Source organism: Pantherophis guttatus, chromosome 3 (assembly GCF_059756535.1).
Source record: "Pantherophis guttatus breed Tessera chromosome 3, ASM5975653v1, whole genome shotgun sequence".
In the NCBI taxonomy this organism is placed as follows: domain Eukaryota; kingdom Metazoa; phylum Chordata; class Lepidosauria; order Squamata; family Colubridae; genus Pantherophis; species Pantherophis guttatus.
Window position 1 is genome coordinate 122,679,814 of NC_142065.1, and position 20,992 is coordinate 122,700,805.

At 38.7% G+C, this 20,992-nt stretch overlaps 1 protein-coding gene across 2 annotated transcripts in view; it reads left to right on the plus strand.

Annotated features, from left to right (window-relative positions):
- Window positions 1-3,323: 3,323 nt before the first annotated feature.
- Window positions 3,324-20,992, plus strand: part of RIN2 (Ras and Rab interactor 2) — an 83,821-nt gene continuing 66,152 nt past the window's right edge. The window contains exon 1 of one of the 2 annotated variants that reach the window (XM_034411740.3): window positions 3,324-3,874. The gene's annotated coding sequence lies outside the window, so the exon portion shown is untranslated. The remainder of the gene's footprint in view (window positions 3,875-20,992) is intronic. The other variant, XM_087891274.1, reaches the window with a different exon arrangement.

Below are 20,992 nucleotides of genomic sequence, written 5' to 3' on the forward strand. Positions count from 1 at the left end.
ATCTTTAATGATTAGGCACAAGGCCATATCAGAATGCAAAATATAGAACAATAAAATTATATATAACAAAATAGAGCAAAGAGTAGAATTAAAAGGAAATGCAAATAATTTCTGTCGTATCCCAATCAGATCCTTATATGCAATTCTCAATGATACTGTTTTATTCAGATAAAAAGAAACATTTCTGTATATTTCAGTTCTGAACATACATGAAATATATTGTTTTAATGTATGGATCCCAAAAGGCCATTTGTCTAATGTGTAATCCAATATATTGATCTTTCTCATATAACTGGAATTCAAGAATATATGTGCTATGTCCTCCATCTCTGGTGCTTTAAAAATACATGACAAGGAACTTGGTTAACATATTTAACCATTTTATCTAGCTGCTTAAATCTCACTTCCATAAAATAGCCTCCTGGAACATGAGTATTCCTGAATTTAAGTATTTCCCAATCTGAAAGGTACATTTATAGTGGCTCATCCATTTGAATGTATTGACCTTATTGCAAGTAGCGATATCTATTCAAGCTTCTACAGCTAATCCTTGACTTATAACCATTTGTTCAACAACCATTTGAAGTTATATCAGGGTTAAAAAACTGGATTTATGATCCGTGCCCAAAGCTCTGTGCCTCCATGATCATGTGATCAAAATTTGGGTGTGTGGCAGCAGCTTACTCACACTTATGATGGCAAGCGTGCTTTCACTCCTCCATGTATATCCCAGCACTTTGCCTCACAGAGCAGCAAGCAGACCCAGAACCACATGGCTCTGTGGCTGATCTTTTGCCTTTTTCATCCAGCCACTGTGGCCAAAGCAGAAGTGCCTTGCTACCTTTCCTATCTCCTTTTCGGATCCAGCTACTCATAGATTTATGAAGACAATGTAACTTTCCAAAGACAGCACTCAAGAACTCATGTGCAGGAAACCTTATACAAAGAAGTTGGGTCCAAAAAGGAGATAGCAAAAGGCAAAAGGTCAGTGTAGGGAAATAGGAAAGAAGGCAGCTGGATGAACAAATGTTTGTTGGGGTTTGCTGGGATGGACTGGGACTTCCTGGGGCATGGCAAGCAGCCCGAGAGCTGCACAGTTCTGGGGCTGCTTGCAGAGAATCAAATCCAGAGTAGCTTGATGAGGCTGGTTTATTGCTTAATGACCTGTGATTCTGTTAACAGCCACAATGGGATGTTGCCGCCAGGATTGCCAGAGTAAATCAGTATGGTCACATGACATCTTTACAACCGCACCTACTTATGATGGCAATTCTGGCATTCCCTGTGGCAATAGTAAATCAAGGACTACCTATATTATTTGTTTAGCGTATGGCAATATACTAAATAAATGTGTTTTAAGCCAGGAGATCACAAAGACTGTCACACTGCCATTGAATAAACAGTTGATTCTGTGTTGTTGCCCAGGGGATGCCAGAGTTCAGGATTCCTATACTTTTCAGGGATGCTTCTTCCTTGTCCCCCACCACCTATATAATAACTATTAAAAGCATTAAAATGTATAAAAGCAAAAGTAAACAAGAAGAGACGGGGGAAGTTATTAATAATGGAGCCAACTCACAAGTTCATCCATTGTCTGGGGTCCCCAGGCCTACTGGCAGAATCAGGTTTTGAGGGACCTATGAAAGCTCTAGAGTCATGAGCCTACCTCATATTTGTGGGGGAGAAGATTTGAGAGCCACAGCAAAATGTACCGTAGTTCCCTGAACAGCAGAATGAGTAACATGCCCATTCGGTTGGTTCGGATGGGATGGGCAGATGAAATAGGGAAGAGGCAATTCCTCAAATAAATGAATATCAAAGCTAAGTTGAAATGTGAGCTTCACTAAAATGTTTGGGATCTCCAAGTCATTTGACTTAAATGCTTAATTTTGAGTATATTATAGAACTAAAGTTGATTATCATTTTTAGAATCAAAAGCAATATTTAATTTTTCATCAGTAACATTTAATCAAATGGCTCTGAAATTAGGAATGAGAAGTGTCTGTCATTCCCAGTAATATTAATTAAAGTGTAATTTGAATGTATTACCTCTATTGTTAAGTTCAATAAAATATGCTTTACTACATTAAAGCTTTCTGATCTTTCTGTTTTGTTAATTTTTTTCTTCAAAAAGCCCCATTTCAACCATTTTCATACAATTCTAGTTATTTGTAAAAATGTTTTCTTTGGGCATGATTTTATCATTGCATAAATCCTTTCTAGTTTTGTGGCTGGGAAATGGGGATGCCAGGCTTTTTCCCCCCTACTAAAATAAGTAGTTTTGCCCAGAACAAGTAGCAGAATTTATGTCTTTAAATAGAAGATTTATGTCTTATTACATTTATGTGCAGCTGGCGAGTTTCACTGGTTTGGCTGAGCAGAGCGCGTTCCAGCAGGGCCTGGAAGGGAACACAGAAGGCGGTTTCCATGGGAGTTTTGTATCTTTTTGCATCAAGCCCTTCCAAGGCTAAAAAATGCTGAATTTAGCTGACCAGGCTGACAAAGAAGTGGACACTGTGGATAGGTTTACCTTGCCTGTGTGTTTTTGGGATGGTAAGGTGTTAATGAATGCTATCACATCTGGTCTGCAAAATTCCAGACAGCCCCTAAATAGCAGCTTTCTACTCTCTATAGTAATACTCATCAAGACTTTTACAACCTGTATCAGGTAACCCAGGTTAATAGAAGTATCATATAGAAAGGACTATAATTTCTAACCTCTGTTACAAATATCTCAAACAGACTGTGCTGTACAGGTAGTCATTGATTTACAATTATTTGTTTAGTGACGTTCAAAGTTATAAAGGCACTGAAAGAAGTGACTTACAATCAGTACTCACACTTAAGAGCATCACAACATTCCCACAGTCATGTAAACAAAATGTGGGCACTTGGCAGCAGGTATGTATTTACAATGGTTGCAGAATCCTGAGATCATGTGACTTGTGACCTTCCCAACCATCCACCAGGATAAAATAAGTTAATTGGGGAAGCTGGATTTGCTTAACAACTATGCCAAAATGGTCCTAAAATGAGGAGCGACTCACTTAACGACCACCTTGCTTAAGGGAAATTCTGGACCCAGTTATAGTCGTAATTCGAGGACCTGTTCTTACAACTATCCTTTAAAAGGGAATGCTTTTTACACAATCCTCGAATCTGTGCTTAAAAAGCAATCACCAGGGAACGGTCTACCTGGCGACGGGGAAAAGCGCCCAGCGACCCGCAAAGGCTTTGTTTTGCCACGTTTCGCGACGGCCGACTCGCACGGATTTCGTGTTTGCGGCTGAAAGTACGCCCAGCCCCGAAGCCGAAGCCCAGCCACCTGCGATTCCTCTCCTGCCTGCGGTTCTGCCCCAGCCCGCTCGGCATTCCTCAAGTGCCAACCTGGTCGCCGCCCGCCCCGCCGGCTCCCTGGCTGCTGACCGGGCTCCCGCCTTTCCGGACTGACTCCCTCCCTTCCTCCCTGTTTGCTCCCAGTCCTCTGCCCAAACGCGACTTCCTCTTCCTTTCCGAAGCTCCCGCTGTCCGCCCTGGTTCGGGCCGGACTGCCCTCTGCAGATCGCGGGGGGTGGGAGCGCACTGCCGAGCCTGGCGCGGCCGGGAGAACTCTGGCGCGCTCTCTCCGCCCCGCCCCCTCCCGTCTCTTTCTCTCTCTCTCTCGTCTCCCTCCCGAAGTGCCGCTCCTCCCGAGGGACGCAACAGGAGCCAGGAGCTGGCGGGCTCCGAAGACGAAACAAAGCCCGGTCGCTTCGTTCGCTCCCCGCTTTCTTTTCCTCCCGCTGCTTAACTTAGTTGCGTCTTTTCCGATCCCGCCGCGGCTTCTTCTGAGGACTTTTTCTGCCTTGTGAGGGCTACTCAGCAACCCCGAGAGGTAAGGCGCAGAATGGGTCGAATCTGCCCTGGTAACTAGTGGAATGGCGTGGGAAACGAGGACCCCCTTTAGTTCAGTGGAGGGGAGAGCCAGAGGGGAAATGCGGGGTCCCTCCGAAGGCGAGGCTCTTTTCTCCTGTTCCCCCCCCCCCCCGTCGGTCCTATTGTAGAAACCATTTGGAAAAGGGTTGCCAGAAAAGAGTCACTTTTGGCGTCCGGGAGTGGGGGCTGGAGAAACCGGCTGCTTTCTTACAGCCCCTCTGCCGAGCATCAGCTGAAGCACAATGCTGTATTGAAGTAATCTCGTTCCAGATAACACACTGAACTATAAAGTAAACACACTGGCTGGCTGGCACGATAGGCTTACCTCCCATGTAGCCAGCCACATTTTCACTTAGCGTCTTGGACGAAGCGAGGCTTAACATTCTCACTCGGGGGCGGCGGGGGAGGGAACAGCTGATTTCCGAGGTGTTAGTTTTCAAAGACGAGAATGGCCACGCAGATTGTTCCCATTCCTTTGGGGGCGTAACGTTTGTTTTTTCTAGTAACCCCTAGAGATCAATCTTTGCCTTGCTTTTTTCCTTTTTTAAACATCCAGTCTCCCGAACCGGGTATCTTTTGTCCTTCTCCTTTTTTTTTTTTTTTTACTATCACAAAGTATTGCGAGGTTTTGTGTTTGTTTGTTTTAAAGTCAATTGGTTATCTTCTGGATTTTATTTGAATCGGGGAAGATAGCACATGAAAGAAACGGTTGTTTACTATGAATTGCCTCCTTAAAGGGGAAGGATGATTCCATGAGTTTGCTGTATAAAAATCAGTATGCTATATAAAGCATTTACTTCCTACCAGGCAAATGTATGAGGGCTCTCTCATAGTCTTTAGATTAGAGATCCCACATTGTACAGAACTGTAAGATCATGCTTAGAATAGAACTGGACTATGCAGTTTCTTGAGCTTGTTACATATTGGCCAAAACATGCCACAATAAATTTGTGCTGAATCCCTACTGTTAATGGGGAATCCTACATAAAGGCCTGTAATCTAGTCCTTCCCTATAGTGCTAATAAAAAAGTTATGTAAAAGTTTTGATTGACTAACCCATGATGAGTCAATATGTGTACCTACTTGTCTCGTTCTCATTCACCCATATTGCTACTAACAGGAGGATAATATGAACCTACCATGAATTCCTAATTTTGAGGAACATGATTAAGCTGTCTAAGTATCCAAGTAGTATGAATGAGAATGGTGCTTGTTTGCTGAATATTTGCTTAGAAAAAATGTGTTATGAATACATATTATAGCAAAAGTTTATGCATAAACATAGCAAAAGAGTGAATCTAAAAGTATACTTGAATTGATAAGATGAAAGCCTGAAAGAATTAACAAAGGATACAAGAGTGATGAGAAGTTCTGAGTTTTTGGTAGAGTTAAGAGTAAATCTTAGGAAAGAGAAACTACAGTGAATCAGGGTGGATAAAAATCAATTATTTTTTAAAAAAAATCAAAAAAATCAGATTTTTTTAATTTAAATCGGATTTTTTTTATTTAAATTGGATTTTTTGATTTTTATCGAATTTATTTTAATAAAAAACTTTTGGGGTAAAAATCTATCGTATGATAGTTTTCTATTTAAGATACATAAATAATTTAGTTTATTCAGCATGAAATGGAGCTTAGTTATGTAGCATGAGGCTGTATATTCTGCAACACTGGGACTATCGGTGAGTCAACAGTGGGTCAAAGGAGTAGCAGAGATGACAGTTGCTCTTTAAAAATTATGATTTAAATCGAGTTGATTTAAATCAAGCCTTTTTACTAGTGATTTAAATCATGATTTAAATTGTGATTTAAATCAACTCGATTTAAATCAAATCCACCCTGCAGTGAATACAGAGGGACTGTAAGAACAGATACTGTAACTCCTGTATGACAAGATTAAAGTCCTTAACAGAATGAATGGAAAGTGGATGTAATGAAAGAGGGTGTGGGAAACTGCTTGGACAGAGTGAACAAACTTACATTACAAAGTATTATAGAGCTTTGTGTTATTAACATTAGAACGCTGGATGAGTGAGAAAGAAAAGAGAACAAAAAAGTCAACATGTTGTTTGCTTATAGAAAGAAAAATATAATTGGAAAAATATAGTGAAAGAAAGCAAAGATTAAGATTAAAAGAAGATAGAGAATGCACAATACAGGTAGTCCTTGATTTACAACCAGTTATTAAGTGAATCATGCAGTCATTAAGAAAATCTGGCTTCCCCTGTTAACTTTGTCAGAAACTGACTGGGAACGTTGCAGGTAAAGATCACATGACCCTGGGATGCCACAACCACCATAAATACATGCTGGTTGCCAAGCAACCAAATGTTGATCATGTGACCATAGAGCTGCTGCAACGTCATAAGTGGAAGGATTGGTTGTTAGTCACTTTTTTCAGTGCTGTTGTAACTTTGAACAGTCACTAAATGAGTAATTGTAAGTGGAGGATACCTGCAATTTTGATAAAAATTATAATTGTTTTGGAAGTGAGTGTGAAATTGCTAAATGAGGAGCCTCCAGCAGAATGAAATGAAGCATTTTTTTTAAACGATTATATAACGCTGGATGAAACTGAAGGGAATGCTGGAGTAATGAATCATTATTTTAGAGATTTGTACAGGAATGATGGTGATACAGGTGGTCCCTGACTTACAACCGCGATTGAGCTCAAAATTCCTGTTCCTAAACAAGATACTTGTTAAGTGAGTTTTGCCCCATTTTATGACTTATTTTTCCACAATTCTTAACCAAATCACTGCAGTTGATAAGTGAATCATGCGGCTGCTAAGCAAATCTGACTTCCCCCATTGACTTTGCTTGACGGAAGCCAGCTAGGAAGGTTACAAATTATGATCACATGACCCTGGGACAGTGCAATGGTCATAAATATATGCCAGTTGCCAAGCAGCCAAATTTTGACATGGGGATACTGCAATGGTCATAAGTGTGAAAAACGGTCATAAGTCACTTTTTTAGTTCTGTTGTAACTTCAAATGGTCACTGAACGAATGGCTGTAATCCGAGGATTACTTGTATGTCAAAGACTAGAATTTAAATCAATATAATAAATGTTAAAAAGAAAAAGTCATAAAAACTGTGAGAATGTTGACAAAAGATAAGGGCGCAAGTATAATCTACAATGGGAAAAATGTTAAATTATGGGTATGATTTGCTAATGCAATAGCATTTTGCTTAATGTTGTTTGTATTTCATGCATGCAAGTTTTATATATGCCCAATCATTGGAAGAATGTTGCTATTGTTGGCTATTCAAAACAAAACTTATCAAGAATGAATGCAAAAAATGACAAGGGGATTAGTCTGTTAAGTATGCCTGGGAGGGTGCTTGTCAGAATTCTGATAGAAAGTAAATAAGAGGTGTCAGGGAACAAAATTTGAGAAGTGGCTTTCTGGCACATAGGGTCTCTGCAAATGTATTTTTGCTCATCAGGTTATTGAGAAATACATGAATGTGAGATCTATCATATGTTGCTGTTTTAGACCAAGTGTATGATGAATAGATTTTGAATTATGGAATGTTGTATGCAAATACAGAGTGGGAGTTGTGCTGAATATAAGAGCAATATATGAAGAAACTATCATGAGAATAGATGAAGCATTTATCAAATTGAACAGTAAGTAAAGAATCTAAGTCTCCTTCATTGTTTAAGGTATTCAAGATAAATATACAATGAATACTTGTGCTTGCACACAGTGAGAGTGTCAGATGAGACATGGAGGTTAGTGGGCAATGAAAAAGTTTTGGGATGGCACATTGATGTCTGCCAGTACCATGTTGCATACCCTGTGCTAAAATTAATATCCTTAATAAGACTAGTGTATTGTAAGTGGTTAATGCATCTGATACAAGAAACCAATTCCAGTGTAGTCTTAATGAGATTTTCACCTCAGAGATTACAAGGGAAAGAATATTGTATCTTAGCCAATAATGACTTTCCTTATGGACCAAACTTTCATCTGTCTGAGTCTCTTACTTCAGGCTATCAGATCTTGACCCACATTTCTAGGTGACATCTCTTTTTACTTTCATACATTGGTCTAGATCCGTGATGGCAAACCTATGGCACGAGTGCCCGAAGTGGCACATGGAGCCATGTCACCTGGCACGTGCGGCATCACCCATTCCTCTTCTGGATTTCTGGCGCACATTGCACGCATGATGATCAGCTGGCCTTCTTGCGTGCAGCAGTGCCAGAAATTGGAAGAGCTGGTCTGGTCTTCCATTTTCCTGCAAGAGCATGTACGCTAGTCAGCTGATTGTCGCATGTACATGTGCACCAGAAACCCGGAAAACTAGCTGGCTGGCGTGCACACCAGAAACCAGAATTTCATTTTCAGGTGGGCGCATGCGCCCTGGCCAGCTCCTCTTCCAGGTTGTGGTCCAGATGAGCGTGTGCTCCCTTTTCAGCATTCGGTGCCGAAAAGATTCGTCATCACTGGTCTAGATTTTTGGAGCCTAGATCCCGAAGCTCTATTATGATGGAAAGTGATGGAAAATTTTGTTACATAATAAGTAGGAATTGTAAGCCTTGCTGCAGGTTGGAGCTAGCTAGCTATATCATTTTTTCTAATGGTTTCATGCTCCTTTTTCTCCTGGCATTCTAGAGTTCCTTTGCTCAATGTTGTATCACTATGAAGTATTCTTAATTTTCTTTAGCTTGTGCTTGCTTTTTCTTCATCTTAGGCTCTTTTACCCTTGATGTATCTCTGTGCTTTTGCAAAACCTGGGGATCCTTGATCCTGGAAATAAGGTCATTTTGGCTACATATCAGTTTCCACTCTCTTTTGTTGACATGGCAAGGAAATTGATGCTCCAATCTTTTTATTCTGTATCCCTGCTTACAGGTTTTCCATGGCTTCAAGCAGGCTTTCCATACCATTATGTTTTTATATGCATGCTTTGAATTTTATTGTTGGATCACTTTTGAAGAATGCATATTGTCTGACAAACTCAAAGAGCTTCTGAAGTTCGGAGCTGATTTGCAATGTCATCTAATCAGAAATGTTGATCTTGTCCAAACGTATATGCAAACATATCAGCAAATTTATGTTTGTCATAATGTACTTTGAGAGTAGTTTGGTGTGCATGGCTGTTTGGTCTGTGAAAAAAAAGGGGGGAAATGTAACAGATGCCACTGTTTTAGGAGATAAATTGGCTTAGCCCTAGAAACCCTAGATATAGGAATTTTACATCTGGCCTACAATAACAATGAAAAAATATGTAGACCTTTTGTATGATTACCAGTATTAAATCTGATATGTTAACATTTCCTTAAAATATAACTATTTTAAAAATAGATGAATATGTTACTTTAAAAAACAATGAAAGCTAATATATCTTAAGCCTTCTTTCTGATTTTCTATACTTTTATGTATATATCATCATGAGAAAGGCGGGGCTAGATGAATCACAAATTGGAATTAAGATTACCAGGAGAAATATCAACAACCTCAGATATGCAGACGATACCACTCTAATGGCAGAAAATTAAGAGGAACTAAACAGCCTCTTGATGCAGGTGAAGGAGAGTGCAAAAGTTGGCTTGAAACTCAACATTACGAAAACTAAGATCATGGCATCCAGCCCTCTCAATTCCTGGCAAATAGATGGGATAGAAATGAAGGTAGTGACAGATTTTATTTTCCTGGGCTTCAAGATCACCAGAGATGGGGATTACAACCAAGAAATTGAAAGATGCTTACTCCTGGGGAGGAAAGCTATGGCAAATCTAGACAGCATACTAAAAAGCAGAGACATCACCCTACCAACAAAAGTGCGTCTAGTCAAGGCTATGGTTTTTCCAGTTGCAATGTATGGCTATGAAAGTTGGACCATAAGAAAGGCTGAGCGCCGAAGAATTGAGGCCTTTGAACTATGGTGCTGGAGAAGACTCCTGTGAGTCCCTTGGACTGCAAGGCGATCAAACCAGTCAGTCTTAGAGGAGATCAACCCTGACTGCTCTTTAGAAGGCCAGATCCTGAAGATGAAACTCAAATACTTTGGCCACCTAATGAGAAGGAAGGACTCACTGGAGAAGAGCCTAATGCTGGGAAAGATTGAGGGCAAAAGAAGAAGGGGACGACAGAGAATGAGGTGGCTGGATGGAGTCACTGAAGCAGTTGACGTGAGCTTAAATGGACTCCGGGGGATGGTAGAGGACAGGAAAGCACATCAGTGTGGTTGCCCAAAACTGAAGAAAAACATGACTATTTCATTCAAAAGTTCACATCATAATGCTTTCATGTTTTTTGTTTATTATTATCAGGACATGTTTTCTAATGTATTGGAAGGATATGCAACTCAAGGAAAGTGATTTACTGTATATTGTGTTTTCTCAATTGCATGTAAATCAAGCAGTACAAACCATGAAGATTTGAAACAAGAAATTATTTGGCTGGTTTGATGTGGTTTGTTCAGCTTATTTCTGGATCATGAATGTATGGGGCTGCTTAATGAGGGATGTTGTTTTTTTAATTATGTTTTGTGGTAGGCATAACATGAAAAAAACACAATTATGCAAGAACTCAGAAGGTTCTGATAGAATATTTGCTCTGAATCAATAGCTTACTATGCCTCATGAGATTCTTTGGGTACATTTTAGATAACTCTTTCCAGAAATATTTTTGTGCTATGGAACTTCAGACTGCATGGATTTTGAAACATTCTAGGATGCTCATGAAATTATACATAGAATAATAAAATTGGAAAGGACCTCGGGGGTCTTCTACTCCCCTGCTCGAGCAGGAGATATGGACAACCATTTCAGATAAATGGTTGTCCAGTCTCTTTTTGAAAGCCTCCAGTAATTGAACACCCACAGCTTCTGAAAGCAAGCTGTTCCATTGGTTGATTGCTCTCACCATTATAAAATTTCTCCTTAATTTTAGATTGTTTCTCTTCTTAGTTTCCATCCATTGTTTCTCATCTTGCCTTTTGGTGCTTTGGAAAATAGTTTGACCCCCCTCATCTTTGTAGAAGCCCCTCAAATATTGGAACACTGCTATCATGCAGAATAATAGTAGGATTGTCTGGCATTTCACCATCATTTCACATGAATGAGAATCCTTCATAAAACATCTACTCTTTCTGTAGCAGCATATTGCAAGAATGTTTTGTTTTATTATTATTATTATTATTATTATTAATAATAATAATAATAATAATAATAATAATAATAATAATAATAATAATTGAATTTATATACCATGATAGTGGTGTTTTTCTGGGAAGCATCCTCTTTGTTATAGATTTGTAATTAAGGAATTGTTTATAAATGTTTGAAAAATTCCAGAATGCCCAATAGAAAGTTAAAATTACTAACGTTCATCTGCCAACATGTTTGGGTAGCTTTTCCAATTATGACACTGGAAATATTTTTCTCTGTATTCCAGGGTGGATTTGATTTAAATCAAGTTGATTTAAATCACTATTTAAATCATGATTTAAATCACTAGTAAAAAGGCTTGATTTAAATCAACTCGATTTAAATCATAATTTTTAAAGAGCAGCTGTCATCTCTGCTACTCCTTTGATCCACTGTTGACTCACCAATAGTCCCAGTGTTGCAGATTATATAGCCTCATGCTACATAACTAAGCTCCATTTCATGCTGAATAAACTAAATTATTTATGTATCTTAAATAGAAAACTATCTTACGATAGATTTTTACCCCAAAAGTTTTTTATTAAAATAAATTCGATAAAAATCAAAAAAATCCGATTTAAATCAAAAAAATCCGATTTAAATTTAAAAAATCTGATTTTTTTGATTTTTAAAAAAAATCATTGATTTTTATCCACCCTGCTGTATTCTAGCAGTTGCTTTAGTTGCTTTCACATCACTAGAAACCATCATTTATATAATTATTTTCTCAAAGACTTGTATTGAATCAAAAGTAGGAGCTGTTCCCTTTCCCAACTTTTTCAGTATACAGTTGCAAGAAATAGGGTTGCCAGGTCTGCTTCCAAAAAATAGCGTACAAGCGGGGGGGGGGGTTTAAGTAGTAAAAATTTTTTAAAAAATTACAATTAAATTATATATTTTCTTACAAACATTTTAACACGTATTAAAATAATCACTTCAAAACTTTACTTAAAATTCAAAACATCAAATATATTATAATAATATGTAAAATATTAAATTACATTTTACTTTACCTTCGAGACCGTCTTCTGCCACCAATAGCCTCCCACCGACCAGTCCGCTCCCACAGAGAGGGTCTCCTCAGGGTGCCATCAGCCAAGTTATGTCGGCTGGTGACACCCAGGGGGAGGGCCTTCTCTGTGGGAGCCCCAGCCCTGTGGAATGAACTGCCCCCGGAAATACGCAAGATCTCCGACCTCCGGGTGTTTCGTTGCGCATTGAAGACCCTGTTGTTCCGCCAGGCCGGGCTATCAACTTAATAATTTTAAATTGGGGTATTTTAAATTTTTGGGGTTTTAAATCGGCCAAATCTATTTAATTATTTTAATTTTTAATTATTGTTGTGTCTTGTGTTTTTAAATTGGCTGTACACCGCCCTGAGTCCTTCGGGAGAAGGGCGGTATAGAAATAAAATTATTATTATTATTATTATTATTATTACTTTGCTGTCGTGTGTATTTTTTATTTGACTGCACAGCTTTGATCAATTCTTTGTGTTTAAGGAATAATTCTTTAATTTCAGTACAATGTTGAGAAATATTAAAAAATATACAAAGTTCACTTCGAACTGATGGTACAAGTAGTCGGTTACGTTCGTCAGTCCACAAATTTCCCATGACGCTGAAAATTCGTTCAACGTTTGCATTTGATACCGGAATTGATACACAATACTGGAACAGTTTCAGTAAACTCGGAGCTGGCTCTTTCTTGAAAAAGTACGTCCACTTATCAAGGGATGAATCGCCCTGCAGATGAACATAAACTTCTTCTAAGGCAGAAATTTCATTGAAGAGAGTGTTGGGTGGAAGTTCTTCTCGCCATGGTGATAATAACCAGATGTTCGTCATTTCTTCTAAAGTTGGAGGATTATTGCGATCAATTAGATTGAAACAATTTAGCGTCTCATATACTGAATCGGTGAAATTATACCACTTTTCTAGGTACGCAATGGCTCTTTGATACACGTTGATGGCTTCTTTCTTGAACTTTTGCACAGCATTCTCAGGCAAATGTTTTTTATGTAAGGCAAATAAAACTTTCATTCCAAAAAACTGCTCATCATATTTTTTTTTGCAAAGAATCACGCAGCTTACACGATAATGTGAAGATCACATGCAAGAATTTTCTTGCTTTCCAGCTTCAGTAGGGTGTCTTGCATTATTGACATGAAGAAGTGCGTGAAATATAAATACAATTCTGAAATTGTTGGTTCATCGTCCTTTGCGAGTTCATTTCCTGATCCGAAATAAGGTTCCAGATAACCTTATGGTACTCATCAGATCCAAGAGAAATAAAATACGATTTTAGAAGTATCCAGTTTAAAAGAAGTCTTTCAACCGCTTTAAACAAACTTAACCAACGTGTTGGAACATGACGCAAAACTTCATGGAATTCTGACTCGCAAAACTTACGTACCATTTCATCATAAAGCTTTTGAATAAAAAAAAAATGTCCACTATTTTGTGAAAAAAAATAGTGAACATAATGTGAAAAAAGTGGACTGTCCGCTCAAATAGTGGACACCTGGCAACCCTAGCAAGAAAAAGTATGTGAATCCCTTGGGATTACGTGGAGTTTTGCATGAATTGGTCATAAAATGTGCTCTGAACTTCATCTAAGTCACAACACAGTCTGCTTAAAATAATACTACACAAACATTAGATGTTGCCATAGTTTAATTGAACATAATATGTAAACATTCACAGTGCAGGGAGGAAAAAGTATGTGAACCTTTGGACTTAATAACTGGTTGACCTTCCTTTGGCAGCAATAACCTCAACCAAACGTTTCCTGTAGTTGCAGATCAGACCTGCACAACGATCTGGAGTAATTTTGGACCTCTTCACAAAATTGTTTCAGTGTAGCAATATTCTTGGGATGTCTGGTGTGAATCGCTCTCTTAAGATCATGCCACAGCATTTCAATCGGATTGAGGTCAGGACTCTGACTGGGCCACTCCAGAAGGCGTATTCTGTGCTGTTGAAGCCATTTTTTTGTTGAATTACTTGTATGATTTGGGTCATTGTCCTGTTGCATCACCCATCCTCTGCGGAGCTTCATTTGGCAGACAGATGGTCGTACGTTTTCCTGCAAAATGTCTTGATAAACTCTGGAATTCATTTTCCCATCAATGACAACAGTAGTACAGGGGTTTAAGGCACCCTGTTATTAAGCTGGTTATTAAGACCAGCTGCCTGCAATTACTGCAGGGTTCGAATCTGAGTCTTCGGAGAAGGGTGGCATATAAATCAAATTAAAAAAAAAAAATCCGTCCAGGCCCTGAGGCAGCAAAGCAGCCCAAATCATGATGCTCCCTCCGCCATGTTTTACAGTGGGGATGAGGTTTTGATGTTGGTGTGCTGTGCCTTTTTTTCTCCACACATAGTGTTGTGTGTTCTTCCCAAACAACTCAATGTTGGTTTCATCTGTCCACAGTATATTTTGCCAGTAGTGCTGTGGAATATCCAGGTGCTCTTTTGCAAATTTCAAACGTGCTGCAATATTTTTTTTGGACAGCAATGGCTTCCTCGGTGGTGTCCTCCCATGTACTCCATTCTTGTTTAATGTTTTCCTTATTGTAGATGTATCAACAAAAATGTTAACATGTGCCAGAGATTTCTGTAGGTCTTTAGCTGACACTCTAGGATTCTTCTTTACCTCATGAAGCATTCTGCGCTGTGCTCTTGCAGTCATTTTTTACAGGACGACCACGCCTAGGGAGAGTAGCAACAGTGCTAAACTTTCTCCATTTGTAGACAGTCTGTCTTACCGTGGACATGTGAACATTAAGGCTTTTGGAGATACTTTTGTAACCCTTTCCAGCTTCATGCAAGTCAACAATTCTTGATCGTAAGTCTTCTGAGAGCTCTTTTCTGCGAGGCATGGTTCACATCAGACAGTGCTTCTTGAAACCAGTAAACTCAAAACAGGTGTGTGTTTTTAAAGGGCAGGACAGCTGTCAGCAACACATCCAATATCATCACACTGATTGGAGTCAAGGTTGGCTCACTCCTGGCTCCAATTAGCTCTTGGAGAAGTCATTAGGCTAGGGGCTCACATACTTTTTCCTCCCTGCACTGTGAATGTTTACATGTTATGTTCAATTAAACCATGGCAACATCTAATGTTTGTGTAGAATTATTTTAAGCAGACTGTGTTTTTCTATTGTTGTGACTTAGATGAAGTTCAGAGCACATTTTATGACCAATTCATGCAAAACTCCACGTAATCCCAAGGGGTTCACATACTTTTTCTTGCAACAGTAATTTTGGGCCTTTGTGTCAGAGATCATCATATCATCTTGACTTGATTATCTGTTCTTTCTTTGTAACTTCATTGAGCTGTATGGGAAAATATTCCCAATCTTAGACATCAGTATCAAATTTCTAAAAACTTTTTTTGAGGAAATGTAATTGTTATTATTCAGGTTTATATTCTGATTTCCTTTCAGAAGCCATCTATCCCGTCTCTAATTTTATCTGTGCAACAGCCCTGTGAAATAGATGAGCTCCCATGACTGAGAAGACTGGAAGTGGATCTCCCTGATCCTCTCCAACACGCTGTCTTTTCAAACCATTGTTCAATCATCTTTCCTGGAATGGCTTTCCTCCAAGGACTTTGCGAACCTTCAAGATTTGCAGACCTTACAAACACTGCTGTATTGTATCTGGTTGGGCTAAAAGCACAATAGAAATCCCTGAATGGACTTTGCTTAAATATTATACGAGCATAAGGAATATGCTGCAATTCCACAGAGCAGCCATTTGTTCATAAACTATAAAAAGCTTTGGAAAAAGAGTAGAACACAAGCTAGCTAGTAGAAAACTGTTTTTAATTGCATGAATAAATAAGTTTCAGGAATTCCTAAATATCCTTGCCTAAAGGAAGAAAACATGGAGGATCTTAATGGAAAATCATTGTCATCAGGTTTAATAAGATGAGGTATATTACACAATATGCTGCTGTATTAGAGCTGAAACTCAGTGTATAAAAGCCAAGTATCCAAGGTTAGTATTTTATCTAGTGTCATGTAAAATAAAAGGAAACTAGTCCAGGACAATGCAAATAGGTATATAAAAGGTGATCTTTAGTTCCCATCAGATTTGGTAGGAAACAGTGAAATCTGAGTCACAGTTGAGCAGAGAAATTCTGCCTCTCTTCCATGCATAGAATTTATTTACACAATTTTATATGACATGCAGCTCCCAGGACGTCAGACTGTTTACAAAGTAAAAACTGTCATTCTCCCACTGTGATAAATGCCAAAATTATTCATTAACAAAACAAAGCATGTGATCTGCAAATCAGGGGTAAACAGATCAGAATGAACTCAAAACTATGTATAAACAAGCAATAATTTAAAAGTAGAGGATTTTGCAATCAGCAAAAAAACCCAAACAACTACTTAAAGTTACTGAAGAAAACAAAATACATTTCAATGGGAACCCCAAGGATCATTTCCTCTCTAGAGATCTGTGTCAAAAGATAAGAAAGAAGAAAGGTTGCTGCATTCTTTGTTAATATTTTTAAATAAAATGTATTTCAAAGAAACTGATAGATCAGAGGTTCAGAGGTTATTTGGACCCAAGTTTGCTAGTCTAAAATATTTCACACATAGATAATGCTACAATAAAATATTATTGGAATTCTGCAAACTTGCAGTGATTCAGGGTGAAGCTATGCCATGTCTTGTTCTGCTGTTGGAAGAAACATCCTTCTGGGTTCTGCTCCAAGTGGGGAAAACAGACACTGGAAACATGGAGACTGCTTGGAAAGATGGTTTAATGGTGGACAGGATCACATGGCTTGAGTTCCTGAACAGAAAAGGGGCAGATACAGTAAATCCTCGGGTTTTTATGCTCTCTCTGGCTCTGCATTTCTTGGGGCCCCAAAAGAGTACCCTGATTGGTTGTCAGACTCCCAGGGGGTGGGGGCCTTGCTGGCTGATGGTCACATGTGCTTCCCAGGTCACATGTGGTGAGTTTCTGCTGCTATTGTGTAGAGGGCTAATCCTTGTTGGATCTTTGGCAATTCCTACTATGGCTCTGCCTGAAGGAGGTAGATCTTTGTTATGTAGAATAGACTGGCCCAGGCCTTAATGGCCCATTGACAAAGGGTGGGGGCAGGAAGATGGGAGCTGCTTCAAAACATGCTTATCCCAGGGAAATATAATATTCTGCCTTTTTCATATTTCCTAAAATATTTCACTCTTCCAGGAGAGGGGTGGGTGCTAACTTCCTACACTGCAAACTCATTTCCAAAGTCAAGGCAGTCCACCGAAAACTGACTTTGTTGTTACACATGAGACATTTTTGAATCAGGGTAGAATGAGAGTTTCAGAATACCCACAATATTATGATCATAAAATACCTGCTTCAAAATGAACAGCAAGCATCTTCTTAAGGGAGGATCTATATTTTAAACCTTGGAGATTGGGAGCTGGACTATATTCATTGGTAGGAATGGCAGGTATGATGTTTTACTCTTGTCGTATCACTGAATGGTTTCTGTCCATTTATATACTTAAAAGCAGATGGGCAAATGGACGAAAAGGTTTATTTCAGGCAACATTTCATAACTACTCTTCTTAATTTGATTTTAGTATTTTTTATTTGGTTCATGCTGAGCCAGTGGTAGGTTGCTACCACTTCACCCCGGAGTGGCAGCATGCAAACTGGTAGCGACGGGTTTTGAAACCTGGCCCTGTGCTGAGCTATATATGTAGGTGTGTGTGGGTGAGAGAGAGTTTTATACACATACGCACAGTGTATAGATTGGATAAATTGCCATGTCAAGTTGTTTTACAAAATGTACATTTTTTATTTCCACGTTTTAAAGAAGAATTTAAGGCAAAATAGTTGAGCTATTACTTAGTAACTCTACTATTAGATATTTTATAAGTTATTCCATTTGGACCTTGGGAGAGTAAATCAAAATGCTCATAAAAATTAATATTAAACATCATACCTAAATTAACTGAGGAGAGAGGCCATTGCCGTTTATTTATGAAACTCTCTAAACAGATGGACAGAAAATATTCACCAAAGGTAATGTTGATTCTTTTGGGGAAGAATCTTACTAAAAGATAATTCACCAGTAAGAAAAGCTCAACTCCCAATTTATAACAGCCAGTTTTCAAGTCTATATATTCTGTCTTGAGAATACCAAAGAAAATTTGTGCCACTGGGTGCTGTATCTTCCAAAAGAGGGTTTTTGTCAATCATTTTCATGCTTGTGGGAAAAAGACTGCAAGGAAAAATCAAGAGAGCCAAAACTCTTCTTAATGCCTGAATGTTAATTAACAATCACAGTAACTGGGAGTCAATAAGGATGTTTTTGGCAGGGTAAGAAAGAATGGTCCAAAAGCTGGATCAGAAGCATTCATGAGAGACATGCTTGACTCTAACAGCATCCAGGAAGGTGTAAAAGGAAGGTAGTTTTTCTTTAGGAAATGGAAAGAAGCCTGTCCTAATGAAGAAAATAATAGGGAACACAAATTCTGGGAGTAAAAAAATAGTTATGCAAGGAATTTTTTCCAGAACTAAAGAAAACAATATAATTCACTTGATATAGTATATGATATGATATGGATATGTGACGTGATGTTATCATATATCATATCATATGTAAATATGCAACTATTCCCACCAAAAAAATCAGCCCCTGATTTATCTGACTCATAGACAAGCATTTCCAAATTGTTCCAATTGTTATATTTCTACATAATATGCCCACATTATTCCCTTGAGGATAATTGTATTTTAAGAATCATTTGCTTAGATTGCACAATCAGGATGGTACACTCAAGATGACTTATACCCTGTAGCCTGATATATTTTGTTTTGTCATACAAGTCAAGACATTTAGATTAAGAGATTACTGTTTATTTGCAATAAGCTCCATTATTTACTAAGGGGGAATTTTTTGCTTCTCTCTCCCTCTCCCTCTCCCTCCCTCCCTCTCTCTCTCCACTCTATGGGTTAACCAGGTTTAGCTGAGAGTAAGTTTGATTATCAATGAATGTAGAATGGATTTAACTGCTGAGTCTCAGTGGTCCCATCACATATTTCAGTGTCCATAAATACCTTGTTACAGATAGTTCTCACTTACCAATGGCAATGGAGATTGGAATTTCCATCACTAAAAATGTCATAAAACATGATGTCAGGTGAGTATGCTGCTTAGCAATGGAAATGTAAATTCCAGTTGCCATTGTTTAAGAGGATTACCACTGAGCGAGGACCTCACATGGTTGTCATTTGTAACCACCTTCTGGCTTCCCCATTGACTTTGCTTGTTGCAAGCCAGCAAAGAAGATTGGAAATGGTAATCATATGACCATGGGGACATTGCAACAATCATACATACAAGGACTAGTTATAAGTAGCACTCATTCTGAACTATCATACATTTGAATGGTCGCTGAATGAGTTGATCATTAAATCAACTACAAGAGCCTGTAGTATAGTGGACTAAAGCACTGTTATTAACATCTGCTGTTTGCAATTACTGCAAGTTCAAATCTCACCAGGCTCAAGGTTGACTCAGCCTTCCATCCTTTCTAAGGTAGGTAAAATGAGGACCCAGATTGTGGGGGCAATAAGCTGACTTTGTATAAATATACAAAAGTATGAAGGCTATTGCTTAACGCATTGTAAGCTGCCCTGAGTCTCCGGAGAAGGGTGGCATATAAATTAAAAAAAAAAAAATGAGGACCACTTGTATTCCATATTGTTATTTGTAATCAATAATTATACATTTTTTTCTAGTGGCGTAGAAAAAGTGGTTGGGTTCTCTAGAAGCAAAACATATTTTATAATTCCAGAAAGAAAGGAGTTTTTACATATGAGAACTTGTGTAATTAAGGTGTTGCACTTAGAAGTCTCAATTTCTATTCCACCAACAGCCATGAAAACTAATTGTATAACTTTGGGCCAGTCATTTTTTTAGTCTTAACCTAATTCAGGGTTGTGGTGAGCAATAGGAGAACTGTGTCATCTATGGTGGCAAAAAACAGGAGTCTGATAATGCTTTTCCCAACCAATTTATTAAAGACATAAACTACATATTATTAGTATTTTACTGATTAATAGTTGCAATGTGTTAAAAACTCATGTTTGTTGAGAGCTATGCAAGCTATCTGAATAAAATGTGGGATAGAAGTGTATATATCCCAATATATATGCTTATGAGTATAACAAATACAGTATAAGCTTTTATATTTCTATTTTAGTTATATTCATTTAATTTATTGAATTTTGAGACTGATTGAGTCCAAAAGGCTATGGGCAGCTTCCATTTAAAATACATAATTTAAGAATTTTCCCAGCCTGGGAAAAACCGTATCATATAATTATAACAATTATAATATCAACAACAACAGGGCTTGACAAACATCCTATCTCCAGACTTGGAAATAGAGCCTTAAGAGATGTGGATGACTTGGACAGTGGGAGTCATATGTACCTCTGGGGTAAGGGGGATGCTCTTCCAGACAGGGCTGTGGCAGAGAAGGCACATGCTTCCTCGGTCACATAAGACTGCAGTGTTTAATAGAGAGGACCTGGAGCCCACCGACCCTGTCCAAAAGTACTGGAAAGGTAACCTTAGAGAGGGCAGAATATAAGTGTACTTATAATTGTGTTTAATTAAAGCAGTCATAGGACGACTTCCGGCGGTGACGTAAGAGTCGTGGCGGCACAGAAGAGAAGAGCTCTCTCTCTGTTGCCGATTTTCCGAGCTTTGGTGCCTGTTTTTGGCGGAGACCGGTCCCGAAGAGACCGGGAATAAAGAGGGGAAGCTTTGGGGGAGGCGAGGAGAGGTGCGATCTCCCGCCGTACCGTAAAGAGCCCTCAATCCAGGCTCGGGAAGAAGTCGGCTGGCGCGGTGAGCACAGTCGGCCCGGAGACC